Source organism: Octodon degus, unplaced genomic scaffold, assembly GCF_000260255.1.
Source record: "Octodon degus isolate 3935 unplaced genomic scaffold, OctDeg1.0 scaffold00002, whole genome shotgun sequence".
NCBI classification, from domain to species: domain Eukaryota; kingdom Metazoa; phylum Chordata; class Mammalia; order Rodentia; family Octodontidae; genus Octodon; species Octodon degus.
In genome coordinates, this window is record NW_004524578.1 from 13063195 (window position 1) to 13076677 (window position 13483).

Sequence of the window (13483 nt, forward strand, 5' to 3'; positions counted from 1 at the left end):
TCTGAGGTCTGGAGGAGGATTTTTAGTTCTCTGTTCAAGCAGCTCACTTCAGACAGCAAAAGGAGGAGGACATGGTCTCCCTTCTTGCCTGATTCTGGTAAGACCCTAAGGCACCCCAGTTGGTTTGTCAGTCACACACAGCTCAAGCAAAAGGGGAATCTGAGCAGCTCTTGTTAGTTAGAGCCACCCTTGAGGAAAGGGGACTGGAATGTTTAACCTCTGGGTGCCTTTAAAATGAATGTGTTAGTGAGTGGCATGGACAGCATAAGCAATAGGCTACTCTGTCTGTGCACCACGTCTGGGAAGCACTGGGCACAATGACTAATTGGACCCTCATATCCAACAGTGATCAATGTATGTAATGTGGGACTCATGCCTAAGTCCCCAAGAGGAGCGTGGCCAGGCAGGTCTCTTTTTCTCTCTGAAGAGCACACACTCTTTGTCTGTTGCGCCATCATTCAAGGGGATGACACACATGTGGGAAATCAGAGATGGAAACTAGTCAAAATCCACAGTCCCTGACTGCAGGAAAAATGCCTTTATGGAGTTAAAAATGAAACCAAACTGTTCCCTATGTCTCAAAGAAAGAAAAAAATATATAAAAATAGAGACCTATTCTTCTTGAGAATTCTGCTTTGGCATCCTTGTTGGCTGCTGCAATTGCTGCCAACACCTATAGCTTCACTCCCCACTTCCAACTCCTCTACTTCCACCCAATTGAGCTGGTGTCAGCTAGCCATTGCCTGCATTCAACCACAGAGGAACTCTCTCCAGAGCCTTGCACTTCTTATCCTGATCAAATGGCATCATGTTATGCCCACCTGAGAACACTCTCAGAAATTCCTTCTGAGTTCCACATTTTGACTGAGGAAGAGTTGGACTGTCATTCCTGATGAGTGACTTGCTAAAGCCTTTCCAAATGTTGCCATACCTAAAATCAACCTAGTTGAGCACTTCTCAAAGATGTAAAAAGGGGGGCAAAAAGCCCATCAACCACTGTTACCCAGCAACCCAACAAAAGAAAAGCACCTGCTTTCCATAAGAAAATCCAGTGTGATAGACAAGCATATACCTGGATATGAGATTTAAGGGTAATGGACACAACAAAACAAATGCTTCTTCCATCTGGAAGACACAGAGAACCTGACTATCAAGGCTAAGTCCAATATGAACCTCTCCTTACCTTGTCAAGCCTGTACAGATTGGACAGACTGAGCTCTATCAGATTTGGCTCCCTAGAGCCCATAGTCATTGCAAAAGTCAGGCGGAAACTTATGACTGTCCTCATAGACAATGATGTAGAGCTCTCTGCCTTCAATAATTCCCTGTGTCAAAAAGTTACCACCACCAGGGCAACTGAAACTATTGCCTCTCACCCCTTCTGGCAGGCACAAACTGGAAGCCGGGGAGGACACCTCACCAAACATGAATTGCTACATAAGCCTGTACCATACCTCTTCTTGGGAGAGATCTCCTCTTCAAGTTATTGTCTCCTTTACACCAAGCCAGTCAGCCTCCCTCTAGTTTAACTCTACTCTTTCAGCTTATTCCCCAAGAGGAAGATGATGCCTGCATCAGCCTGAGACAGATAGTCACAATCCTGAGATTGCAAAAACTCTTCTCCCAGAGGTGTGAGCCAAGACTCACCTCCAGGCCATCAACCATGCCACTTCATCTTGACCCAACTTGCTGTCAGATGTCATGGGAAGCACAAACAGGCTTATAGACACACATCATCTAGATAGACTGTTAATCACCTTGGGCAGAATCTCCATGCCACCAACAATGCAGCCATCACCTTGCATTCTGCAGATCCCAACCCACACGCCCCTATCCAATTGCCTCAAGGATTTGAAAGCTCAGTATTTTGGGGGGAGGTGCTAGCAACAGATTTGGATCTGGGATAGCCCATTTCTCTATCCCCTTCAACTCTATCACAGTCCCGCAAGAGAGAAGAAATGAGGCTTCAAAACTGTAAAATGTCTGTAGACTGTCAGGATGCTAAAATATACCTCTCCTGCCTGTAACGCCTGTTCAGGCTCTCTGAGTTGACAATGACACCATTATTGCCTTCCATATACATTGTACCAGTCTTTTGCCGTCCACAGCCTTCTGGTACACTTGCCTAGACCTGAAGAATGTCTTCTTTGCCTTCAGTTGACTCTTGTCAGCCAGCCCCTCTTCACAAATACCCAAGTTCTGGACTCAGAAGTAAGTTGCCCTGGACTCAACTTCCCAAGAGGTCCAAAACCATGTTTATCCTCTTTGGATAAGCCTTCACAGCTGACCTTGCTAGTTTCCCGGCACAATATATCACTACACTTCTGATTAATGACAACCAACTTGCCTGCTGAAATGACACAAAAGCTCTGCTGCAATATTTGGAAGAAACTGAATATATATATATATATATATTCATTCTTCAAACTTCTTGAAGCTGCTGGCTTCAATGGAACCTGGATCCTTGAGTTTACAGAAACAGTGATGTTTATTCAGATTGTCAGCCCCTGGGAGCACCCGGTGGCCTACCTGTCAAATGCTTGGATCCAGTCACTCAGGGTGGCCTCTCCCTTGGCCTCCGTGCTCTAATAGTGACTGTCCCTCTGATCAAGAAAGCAGACAAGCTCTCTTGGGCTCAGACCTAACTGTCCAGGTGTCACTGGCTGTACTGGACCTCCTGAATAACTGTGGAATAAACCCTCTGGCAGATGCTGAATGCACCCTGTTTACAAATATAAGTAGCTCTGTTAGGAATGGACTCCAACTGTCTAGCTATGCTGTGGTCACCTTGGGTAGAGAGCCATTTTGGCCAAAGCCCTCCTGCTACTGCTTTCTGCTGCTGTTTGGAAACCTGCCTCCAATGTAGCATAATTTAACCCAAGAGGCCTAAGCCCCCTCGTGGGATCCAGTTGATTGAAACATCAACCCCAGTCAAAAATCTTTACCCAGGACTTCTGGAAGATCAGAGCTAGGCTTTCCCCTGCTATGTAGTCTCTAAGATTAAGCCACAACACTGGCACCTCTACTCCTGCAGCCAGCTCAGGTGTCAGTGTCTGTGTCACTGGCCGTGACATCATGCAACATAGTGGACTTGCCCATTTAAAGATATATAGATAGATTACACAGAAGCAAAGCCTTACGGGTTACAATATCTATTAGTGCTTGTCTGAACTTACTCAGGCTGGCCTGAGACATTCAATGCAGGCACATATTAACTACCTCTACAAGTTTTAGAAGTCCAGCCTCAGCACTGCCAGAAAATTTACCTGGACAGCTCCTATTGGGACCACTCTGAAGAGACAATCATATTCAAAGCCCTGTTCTGGTCACACTGGATACTGACTAGTCCATGCATGGCTGAAGCCTGATGTCCCCATTTGCAGGATTGCTCCACACTTCAATGTATTACCTCAGGCCTTGTTTTCCCACCCATCTGCTAGCTGTGATTTTGTCTTTATCGTCTGTGGATGGATTTCCACAAGAGAATAGAACAAAACTTGACCAAGATTTGATGAGGATCAAAGGCACACTGGACATTATCCTGGATCAGATTAACTGCTGCACTACCTTACCAGACTAGTGTTACAGAGTAGATAGGCCTAAAGTATGTCTCTTCCTAAAAGCAACTTAGGAAAAAACTCTGTAATAAGCGAATCTTGGGGACCTTGGCTAGGGCCCATCTTAGGATTGCTAACCAATGCTACTGCTTCTAGTTTAGCCTTGTTTCAGAAGATCACATGCAACATACCCAGACAGGATTTTTCAGGAAAACTAAAAGAGGGTGAAAATGTAGCAGAAAATGCCCCCAGTCAGTGTGTTAATTACCAGGTAACAGTTCCTGTTACTTTTGTCTCCTAGAAATGACTGGTCACTGTGGTGCCTATTGTCAGAACCAATCCACAATAGCCAAGTGCTCTGCCTCTGTGCTTCCCCTTTGTAACCAACTCCATAAACATTTTCCTCCCTGAGCCTTTGGGGCCTGACATGTTGAGGAACAGTTGATTCCTAGTCAGTGCCTGTCCAGTGTTAGATCTACTTTCCTGTAATTCCTGGGCATCCCTTTGGTGTTTCTGCTTGCCACTGCAGTTCCATGGGATCCAGTTTCTCCACATATGCTATGCTTTGAATGAGAGTTAAATTCATCCCCAAGGGTTCATGTGTTGCAAGTGTGGTCCTCAGTATAACAAAGTTGGGAAATAGTGAAACTTTTGAAAAGTGGAGCCTAGTGGGTAGTAGTTAGGTTGCTGGGATCATGCTCCGGGAAGGCAGTAACATACCTCTTCTCATATCTCATGAAAATACATTCTCGTAAAAACTGAAAAACTGTTCTTTCTTCATTCCCTGATTTCTTGTCTTTCTAGTATGATTGGTAGATCAACCAATACACACACTATAAAGCCATTCCCTGAGGTATAGTGAGGTTGAGGGCCCTTATAGGACCTGGCATCACACTCTCCAGATATGTAGCTACCAAAACAATCAATTCAGTGTATCTTTCTGTATACATTACTCAAACTAAGTATTTCATTATTGTGATGGAAAACAGACTAGTGTAACAGCACTATCAACACTGTGTGTGTGTGTCTGTGTGTAATAGCCTTCTAATGGGTGTGAAGTTGTGTCACATGGTTTTGATTCCCCTAACAATTAGTGGTTCTGGTTAGCTTTTCATGTGATTATTGGCCATGGGTCTATCTTCTTTGGAGGAATAGCTATTGAAGTTCTTTGCTCATTTAAATCATATTGCTTATTTCTTGTTGAACTGAAGGTCTTTATATGTTCTGAACATTAACTCTTTAACAATTGTAGAATTTGCAAGTATTTTCTCCAATTTCATGGGGTCTTTGAACACTACTGATTGTGGTCTTTGAGATGGAAAGATTTTTAATTTGGATGTAGCAAAGTTTATATTTTCTTGCCTCTCAGTATTTTACTTAACAAATCATGGGAAAATTTAATATTATGAAGATTTTTTCAGTCTCTTTTAAGAGTTTTATAGATTCAGCTCTCATATTTAGAGTTTTTTAATATGCATTTAAGTGAGTTTAGTGTGCTACTAAGATTGGACTTCATTTTTTTGCATATGGATATCTAATTTTCAACATTGTTTGGGAAAATGTTTCTTCAGTCAATGATCTTATCATCTTTGTAAAAAATTATCAACTGTATACAGTAGGATTTATTTCTGTTCTCTATTCTTTTCCATTGATCTGGACTTATGCCAATATAGTGCTGTTTTGATTCCTATAGTTGTATAGTAAGTTTTAAAATTAGTGCAAACTCTAACTTTGTAATTCTTTTTCATGATTTTTTGGTTAAATTCTTGCAAGATTCTATGTGCATTTTAAGATGGATGTTTGTAGTTTAGCAAAAATTCTGATGCTGTAATGTGAATTGTGCTGAGACTGCATCTGTAGATGACTTTGGGTAGTAGTGACATTTTAAGAACATTAAATTTTCAAATTTACAAGCATGAGCTATCTTTCCATTTGGCTCTTTCTTTCAGCAAGGTGTATGGATTTAGTAGTGGCTTGACTTATAATAGTAAAAACCTGTAATGGGTTCAAGCGTAGTCAATGGATTAATAAATAAACCATGTGTTCCCTGTGCATGAAAACCCTAAGACCAAAAAAAGGAGAAGTAGATCCTTGTAGTGATTCTCCTGTCTCAGCCTCCCCAGTGCTGTGGTTATAGGTGTGTGCCATCATGCCTGGCTCTGGGGCTCACACGGCATGCAGTACTGGAAACTTGCACTTGCCAGGCAGCCTCTTAGGCTGCCGAGCCATCACCCCAGCCCTGTCTATTTATATTTAGCTGTGAAACTGTGTAGGGAAAATTGACCAGCTTTATTTAGGAGCAATTGTGTTGTTTGTGACTCTGCATGGCTGCAGTCCTGTCAAGCTTAATCTATACACCTTGGTACACATCCCATGAAATGTTACTGAGCAACAAAGGACGATGAACACAAAGGCTTTTTGAAGCCCCAGAGGATTATGCTAATAAAAGCAAATCCTCAATATTATATACCAGTTCCACTTATATAACCTTGAAATGCCCAAAAATTATAGACATGAGTGAGAGATTAGTGGTTGTCAAGGATTAAACTGGGCATGAGAGTAGGAAGCCAGTGAATTTGGAGATGTGATCTAAACAGGCAGCCTCCTGCGGAGTTGGAAATGTTTAGTGTCTTGAAGGTGCTAGAGCCAATGTCCTAGTTATGCTGCACTTCAGTTTGCAGGATGGTACCTCTGAGGACGCCCAGTGAAAGATGCATGGGATCTCTGTTATCTCTTATGACTCTATGTGAACCTAGAATTACTTCCAGATAAAAAGTATAGCAAGAAAGAGAAGCACAAAATGCAGTATCTTTTTGAAAGCTTTCTGCAAAATATTGTTAACAGCGAAGGGGAATTTAATGCTATTAGGGAAATGGGGAGCTATTGTGATTTGTGTCTCAAGGTCTCTTGAGAACCAAGGGTTTTTATTTTGATTTGCCTTTAATGATCCCCAGAATAAAAGTATTTTGCAGCAGGCACAGCTTTTGATGGCTTAAGAACACTGTTGCTATTAGAAACTAATTGTCACCAAAGATAATAAGGAGAATCTGTCCAGTAGCAAGTTTCGAATCTTTTCTGAGTCAGAGCACTATGAATTCCAGCCTGACTAAGTGATCTAAGGCAACTCAAGCAGGCTGGCGCCTTGCTGACACTCACAGGGCAACCTGTACCTGAGAGTGTTTCCTTTCAAGTACTATCCTAGGCATCTTCACTCACCCATCCCTGGCCCTCATCACAGCCTTAGACAGCTAGAAGATCTAAGCAAACAAGTTTCTCAGATCTCTATTGGATGTACTGCTAAGAATTCCAATTTTAAGATTAATAATAGCTACTATGCATGGGCTTCTGTCTTTGCATCAGGTATTTTTAACCATTAACTTATTAATCCTCATCCTAATTTTTTAAAGATTATTTTTTCATCATTGTAAACTTCCTGAGTGTCAGGAAGGGCAAAGTAAGTTTCCCAAAAATACTCAGCTAGAGAATGAAGGATCTTGGAAGAGGGTGATCAGTTGCTCCAGTTTGTCCAAGACTAAGCAATGTGTCTTAGTATGTGCTAAATCTGCAGACAACTTGGACAACATGGGATGAGTTGGCCACCATTCATGGAAGCCCTACCTTAAATTCCAGAGCCTTGAGAGAGTACTAAGATCCTCTCAGTTTTTTGAAGACCCATGAGAATGGCAGCTATTAAAGTAAGCAAGACAAGTTGTGTTTATTTAAGGGAGAGTGGGAATAAAGGTACTACCTGGAGGAACAAGAGAAAGTGGTAAGCAAGTAAATCTATATTTATATTATATCTTGTTTTGTTTCAAAAATAATTGGTGAGTAGAAAGATAAGCAGGCAAGCAATTAAATTTGAAATATATTAAAATGAGGGAGATGAGAATGGAATTTATATATATTTCAAATGGCTTATAGAAGCTTTAGTAAATAGTATATGCCTTTCCAAAAACAAATGCTAATAAATAACATCTGGGAGGCTGGTTTGCAGTAGAATTTGAGATCAAGAGAGACAGAATATTAATCCAAAGATTGACAGCGTTAATGACCTCACACAAAAGAGAGCTTGCTTTCTCAGAATTGCAGTTTGCACAGATTTAACCTCTTTTCTCTCTGTAACCTGCCTTTTCAATAAAAGTTCTTTTGCTGAAAAGGTGTGATGCGTTCCCCAGGGAGCAGAGCAGCACATCAGGTAAGATGTGAAGCTGCCAGTAGCTTGGAGGATGCCAAGCCCAGTGACCACTGGAGTAGAGTTGGGTAGCAGATGCTGTGTTACCATGGCAACTGGTGGGCAGCTCCAAATGGAGAAGGACTCAATTTCTGAGGACTGAGACCTGAGGGAGACTTTGACCCTGCCTTTCTTAGAGCTCTCTGGCTTTGGAAATGTTCAGGGCAGAGGAGGAAATAAAAAGGGTCTATTACAGTGCTTGTTTGCCCCACCTCCCTCACTGATTTTGTGCTGTAGATCAAAGACAAAGATGGGATTTAAAAAAAAAGAAAGAAAGAAAAACCGTCTTCAGGAAGCATCCCACCAGCTGTGAATCCAGGAGTTGCCTTTTCTCCAGGAGACTGAAGAGTCCTCTTCCCAGTTACACAGCTGGCTCCTCCCACAAACTTTCCCTTTCCTTTGCCTTCCAAATGGTGTCAGTGAAGGCCAAGCGATCCTGCAGAAGGAGGGCTCTGGGAGGCAGAAGAGAGGTTCTGCCTTTCTAGTTCTCTTGCTTCACCCAGAAGGAAAGGTCTCTGCAGTCCCATGAGTACAGGAGCCCAGGCTGGGCGTTTGGCTGAGGGACTGTGATCATGAGAAAGAAAATGTGAGCGCACAACTTTCCAATTGTTCTCCCCAGCTGCCCCATGCTGCTGCATTGTGTAGTGGATTAATTTTTACTAGGAAAGCGCTAATTATCTTGTGAATAGCACAATTATATTGCATTCTGCTTTTTAGGCCAAAAGCCTTAATCTTAAAAACATGTAAACAGTTACAATATTTCTTTATATTTTCACCCACTTAGCATTTCTTTGTTTTTCAATATATTATGAAAAAAAAAATGGCAGTGCACACAAAAGCCTGGAATCTGCATGTTGTGTTCCAAAGAACAAAGGCTTCGTAAGCTGGCAGGTTCGGTAAACTTGGCTGTTGCTTTTCCAGCAGGGTTCTCCAAAAGCAATCCAGTAGGTTGTGGAGAGAAAACATGAAAACCTTTTTCATCTCGCCCTATAAAAGCCTAATCTTTGAATTTGTATTACATTGCACATTATATGCAAACGCAATAGTCTATATTCATACATACATGTTTGTGTAATTTTAAACTTCATAAGTATTTATGGAGATTCTACCTTATAATTTTTAACAGCTTTAATTCACGTACCACACAATTCATCCATTTAAACTACACATTTGGACAACTTCTAGTGTGTAAGTTCACAGAATTGTCCACTCATCCATCCATCACCAAAGTCATTTAACCATTACAGCATTTAATCATTAAAACATTTCACCACCTGAAAAGAAAATGCCGTGCTCCTGAGCTTTGCCTTTCCCACCCCTGCCACCAAGCTGCTGACTAATATTCTCCTACTTTTTTGTTTCTAGAGATTTGCCTAGCCCGGATATTTCATATAAATAAAATCAGACTCATGAGGCCTTTATATCTGTCTTCTTTCACTTAGCATAATGTTTTAAAGGATCTTGTACATTATAGCATGGATCAGTACTTGCTTTTGTGGCTGAATTGTCTCCCACGTGGATTCCACACCACTACATTTTATTCATCCATTCATCATTAGTCCTGTGGGCAAGTAAGCAAGTCTCGTTATAGACCCCTGGTCTATATAATTAAATCTCATACACACTGAACTTCCAAGATGATTTTCAAAGTGCTTGACAAACAAGGCACTAACAAGAATAAATGTGGTAAGCACTAGAGATGGCTTCTGGAAGCACCAGTCAGTACCAGGTACATTGTTTCTGGTCCAAGAACATAGAACAGGGACTTAGAGAAGAAGCTATTCAACAGCTATCTTGGAAATACTTCAATCATTTAACAACTGGTAGGACCATATGTGTGTGTGCAAGCTAAACTCTCCATGACCTGCTCTTACAGATGAGCTGTGGGGGTTAAGAAAGGCCAGACATGTAGAAGGGCTTACTGGGTCTTGCTTACACACATGGATACCTTGCCGTGGATAGCAAAGCATGGCTCTCAGCTACAGTCCTGCTCCTCATTCTTTTCTGCTAGCACAGTTCCCAAAGCTGAGAAGGGCCCTCCCTAGAAAGACCCTCTCTAGAAGTCTCGGTGGTGGTGCATCTACAGGGACTAAAGGGTCTACATATAGCTGGTGTGAAGCCCATTGAAGCATCAAAATAAGACTCTTCTGCATGGTCCCATGGCGCCTTCCCTGGGAAAGGAGGAAGACAAATCTGGCCATGAGCTGCTGAAAGACAGGAAGGAAAAAGCATTCAAGCAAAATCCAATCCTTTCAGTTTTCTTTTTTTGTGTAATCTGGCCTATATTCCCAGAGGACTCACCAGCACAGCCTCTGGCCTACTGGTCCCTTCTCACTTTTTTCTGTAAAGTCACAAAATCCAGGAGGGGACCAGGAGCCTGTGAGGGAGACTAACTTGCACAAGGTCATACCGAGGGAGCAGGTGGAGAGCTGAGCTAAGAGCAGAAGAATAAAAATAAACAATTATACATCTTTACCCAGAAATTTAGAAATCTAACAATATACAACATTGTAGCAGGACAGTCCTATGACATTTTTTTCTTGTCTCTTGTTTTATTACTTTTTTTAAAAAACAGACACTTACTTGAGAGAGAGAGAGTATAGCAGTAATTGATAAGACATTAGAAGCAGTACACGTTTAGAAGACCAGAATGACAGGCATTCCAAGCATGACCCTAGCATCACACAGTGCTATATTCAGTGCAGTTGCTTAGTTCACAGGTATCAGCATATAGAGTTAGTCAGGGTGAGAATCCTACCAATTAACTGCTAGTTTTGAAAACTTGCTGAAGAGTCTCAGGATCATTGCCTTACCCATCTTGTACATATAAATGTATGGTTTTGTCCCTGCCATGTTTCCCAGCTTTTCTCCTTGCCCTCTCTGCGTTGTTTAATCCTTAAGTTCTTGCTTTCCATTTAATTGTGTTACACCTTCAATTTTTATTTCTTCCTTTGAGTTCTTACACTAGGGAGACTATATGATATTGACAAATGTGGGTCTGGTTTATTTCACTTATGAATATATCTTCAAGTTTTTTTCCCATAATTTTATTGAGAGACAAATAGCAATGACAGTTTCAATAATTAACACATTGCATACTCTCTTCCTAGTGGTTATTTGCTGTAGTATATCTTCAAGTTGCATCCACTTACATATAAAGGCTTCAAGTTTATCATCCTTTATAGTTGAGTATAAAAATATAGCTGTGAAACAAAAGCCTAATGTCCTAAGGGAGCAAGGAGCAATAAACAGAGCCCAAGAAGAGCTGCTGTCTCTCACTTGTGAATCCCAGAAAGCTGCTATTCAAGGCGGCAGATACCAGCTTCTCTCTCTTGCCCTGTTCTTTGATCCCTTGTTTGGGAAGTTGTAGGCTATCATTTGTGTGGACCTAGAGTTAGGCAAATGGTGGAAGTCAATAGAGAGAGGAGCTTGTGTTCACTTAAGTAGTTATGCACATTCGTTAGCCTGCCTTTAGCCCTCAATAAATGTGAGGTGCTTCTGAGGCTCCGGGCTCACTTGGAGAGAAACTAATCTCAGTAAGACCTCTGAAGCTACATTCATCAGGTCTTCTCGTCGTTTCTTTCAGCACTGACCCATAACATACAATAACTGAGTATCTGATATACAAAATAAGATAGATATATGATTACTTTCTCTTAGTTCAGTGAGAAGAAAGATTTGTACTAATAGTGTTTGGACAGTATGTCATGTCTGCATCTTGTACTCTGAATAACTACTACAAAGACAACAATATGCAATGTATATTAATACATTACATACATATTATAATTGTCCTACTAACCTGTTTTGAAACTGTCTCATTGCTATTTGTTTCTCCATAAAATTAATTAAAAAATTCTAAAATATTTTCAATTAAGTATTAAGGAAAATGAAATGTAAAAATATATGAATTGACTGTCAAATCATCTTTAGAGAGAAACTTGTATCTTAAATGTAAAGATTATAATAGAAAAGAAGTTAAAAGTGAAAACTCAAATCATTTAAGATTTATAAATGAGACTAAAAATAAAAGCTGAGCAGAATAAAAGGAATGAAATAATAAACAGCAAAGTCAATAAAAATTTTTTTGAAATTCTGAAAAAAAAAAAAAAAAGGCAGGGCAGAAGGCTCCCATGCGCTGGCTGGGGCCGCTTCTCATGCGCCAGCGCTGTGGTAGCTGCTGTGACCGGCCCGCTGGAATATGTGGTGGGTGTCACCACTCCCCTCCAGCCAGCAGCAGTGCCTTGTCCTTGTGCTACCCAGCATCAGAGTGTGGGATCCCACGCCCAGGCTCTTGCTGGCCTCATCACAACCCCGTGTAATTGAAGGAGTTTTCATCACGGTAGGACTTGGCCCCTGGAGGATCTGGCTGGAGCCAAGAGCCAGTTACGAAGTTAGCAAATCATACTTAGGAGAGCGAATGGAAAGGGTGTAGTTTGAAGAAGAGAACAGGGAGGGGGCAGACTGGTAACCTGTCTGGAGGTGTTTGATGGCGAAGCTGGCTATGCGCGGAAGAGAGGGCAGCTGCAGGTGGCCCCAAGACAGTGCAGCAGAGGAACACAGCAGGGCTGGGGACGGGGGAGGTGCCGGCATGGCTGTGACCATGACAGTGATGCTCGGTGAAGGCCTGGGGTGGCACTGGTACCAGGACCTGTTTGCAAGAGGGTTGGTCGTTTTCCCTTTGGGTTATCTGAGTGCAGCAAAGTTCCTGAATATTCAGCCAGGAATTAGAAGGCTCACAGCAAGAAGCCTGTGGAGTGGTAAAGATAGCAAGGGTACCTGCTCGGGGCCATAGACTCTTCATTCTGTTCCTCCTACCTTTGTCTTTAATTACAGCTGGGGAGAGAAGCCAGCATCTCTGGGACTCATCCAAGACTTCAGGATTCTGAGGGCCTTCGGGCTGTGGTTAACTCTGTTTGGGTTGCTGTAGACTGAGTGGCTTAGAAGGAACAGAAATTAATTTATCATAGATCTGAAGGAATTTAGTGAGTCCAAGATCAAAGGCTAGGAGATTTAGTGTCTGGTGAGCACCTCCCACGCAGGCCACAGGTGGCACTTTCTTACTGCATCCTTATGTAGCTAGAGAACGAGGCAGCACTCTGGAGCCACGTTAATAAGGGCACTAACTCCATGGGTGAAGGCTCCACCCTCATGACCCAGTCTTCCCCCCAAAGCCCAACCTCCTAATACCATCAACATTTGAATTTGAGAGAGACAGACAAAGGTTTAATTAGTGGCAGTAACAGAATAGCCCAGCTGAAGCTGGCTGAAACAGTAACGAAAGATGTCACCTCTCATCAGTGCACAGGAAGTGGACAGGCAGGCCAGGACCAACGTGTGGAAAGGTGATGTGCTCAGGAGCACCGTCAAGGCTCTGGACTCTTCAACCAGTCCTGATGGTGTCTTAGGCTTTGCCTTCACTCGAAGGCATCTAGGAGTAGCCAGGGTGGCATATTTGTATTGACAGGAGAAATAGAAATCCTACTTTTCCACTCAGGCTTCCATGGAAGCCTCATCTTTTTCTCCCACGTGGGATACATCAGGTCATACATGCCTGTCCTTAGGCCGTGGTCAGTCATCACCTGGGAAATTAAATGAAACGAGCCAACTGCTTCCTCTTAGATCAGACAGTATGGTATGGAAGTTTGGGAATTGGCTGCCCACTCCACATGTGATGATAGGGACAAGCCTGTTA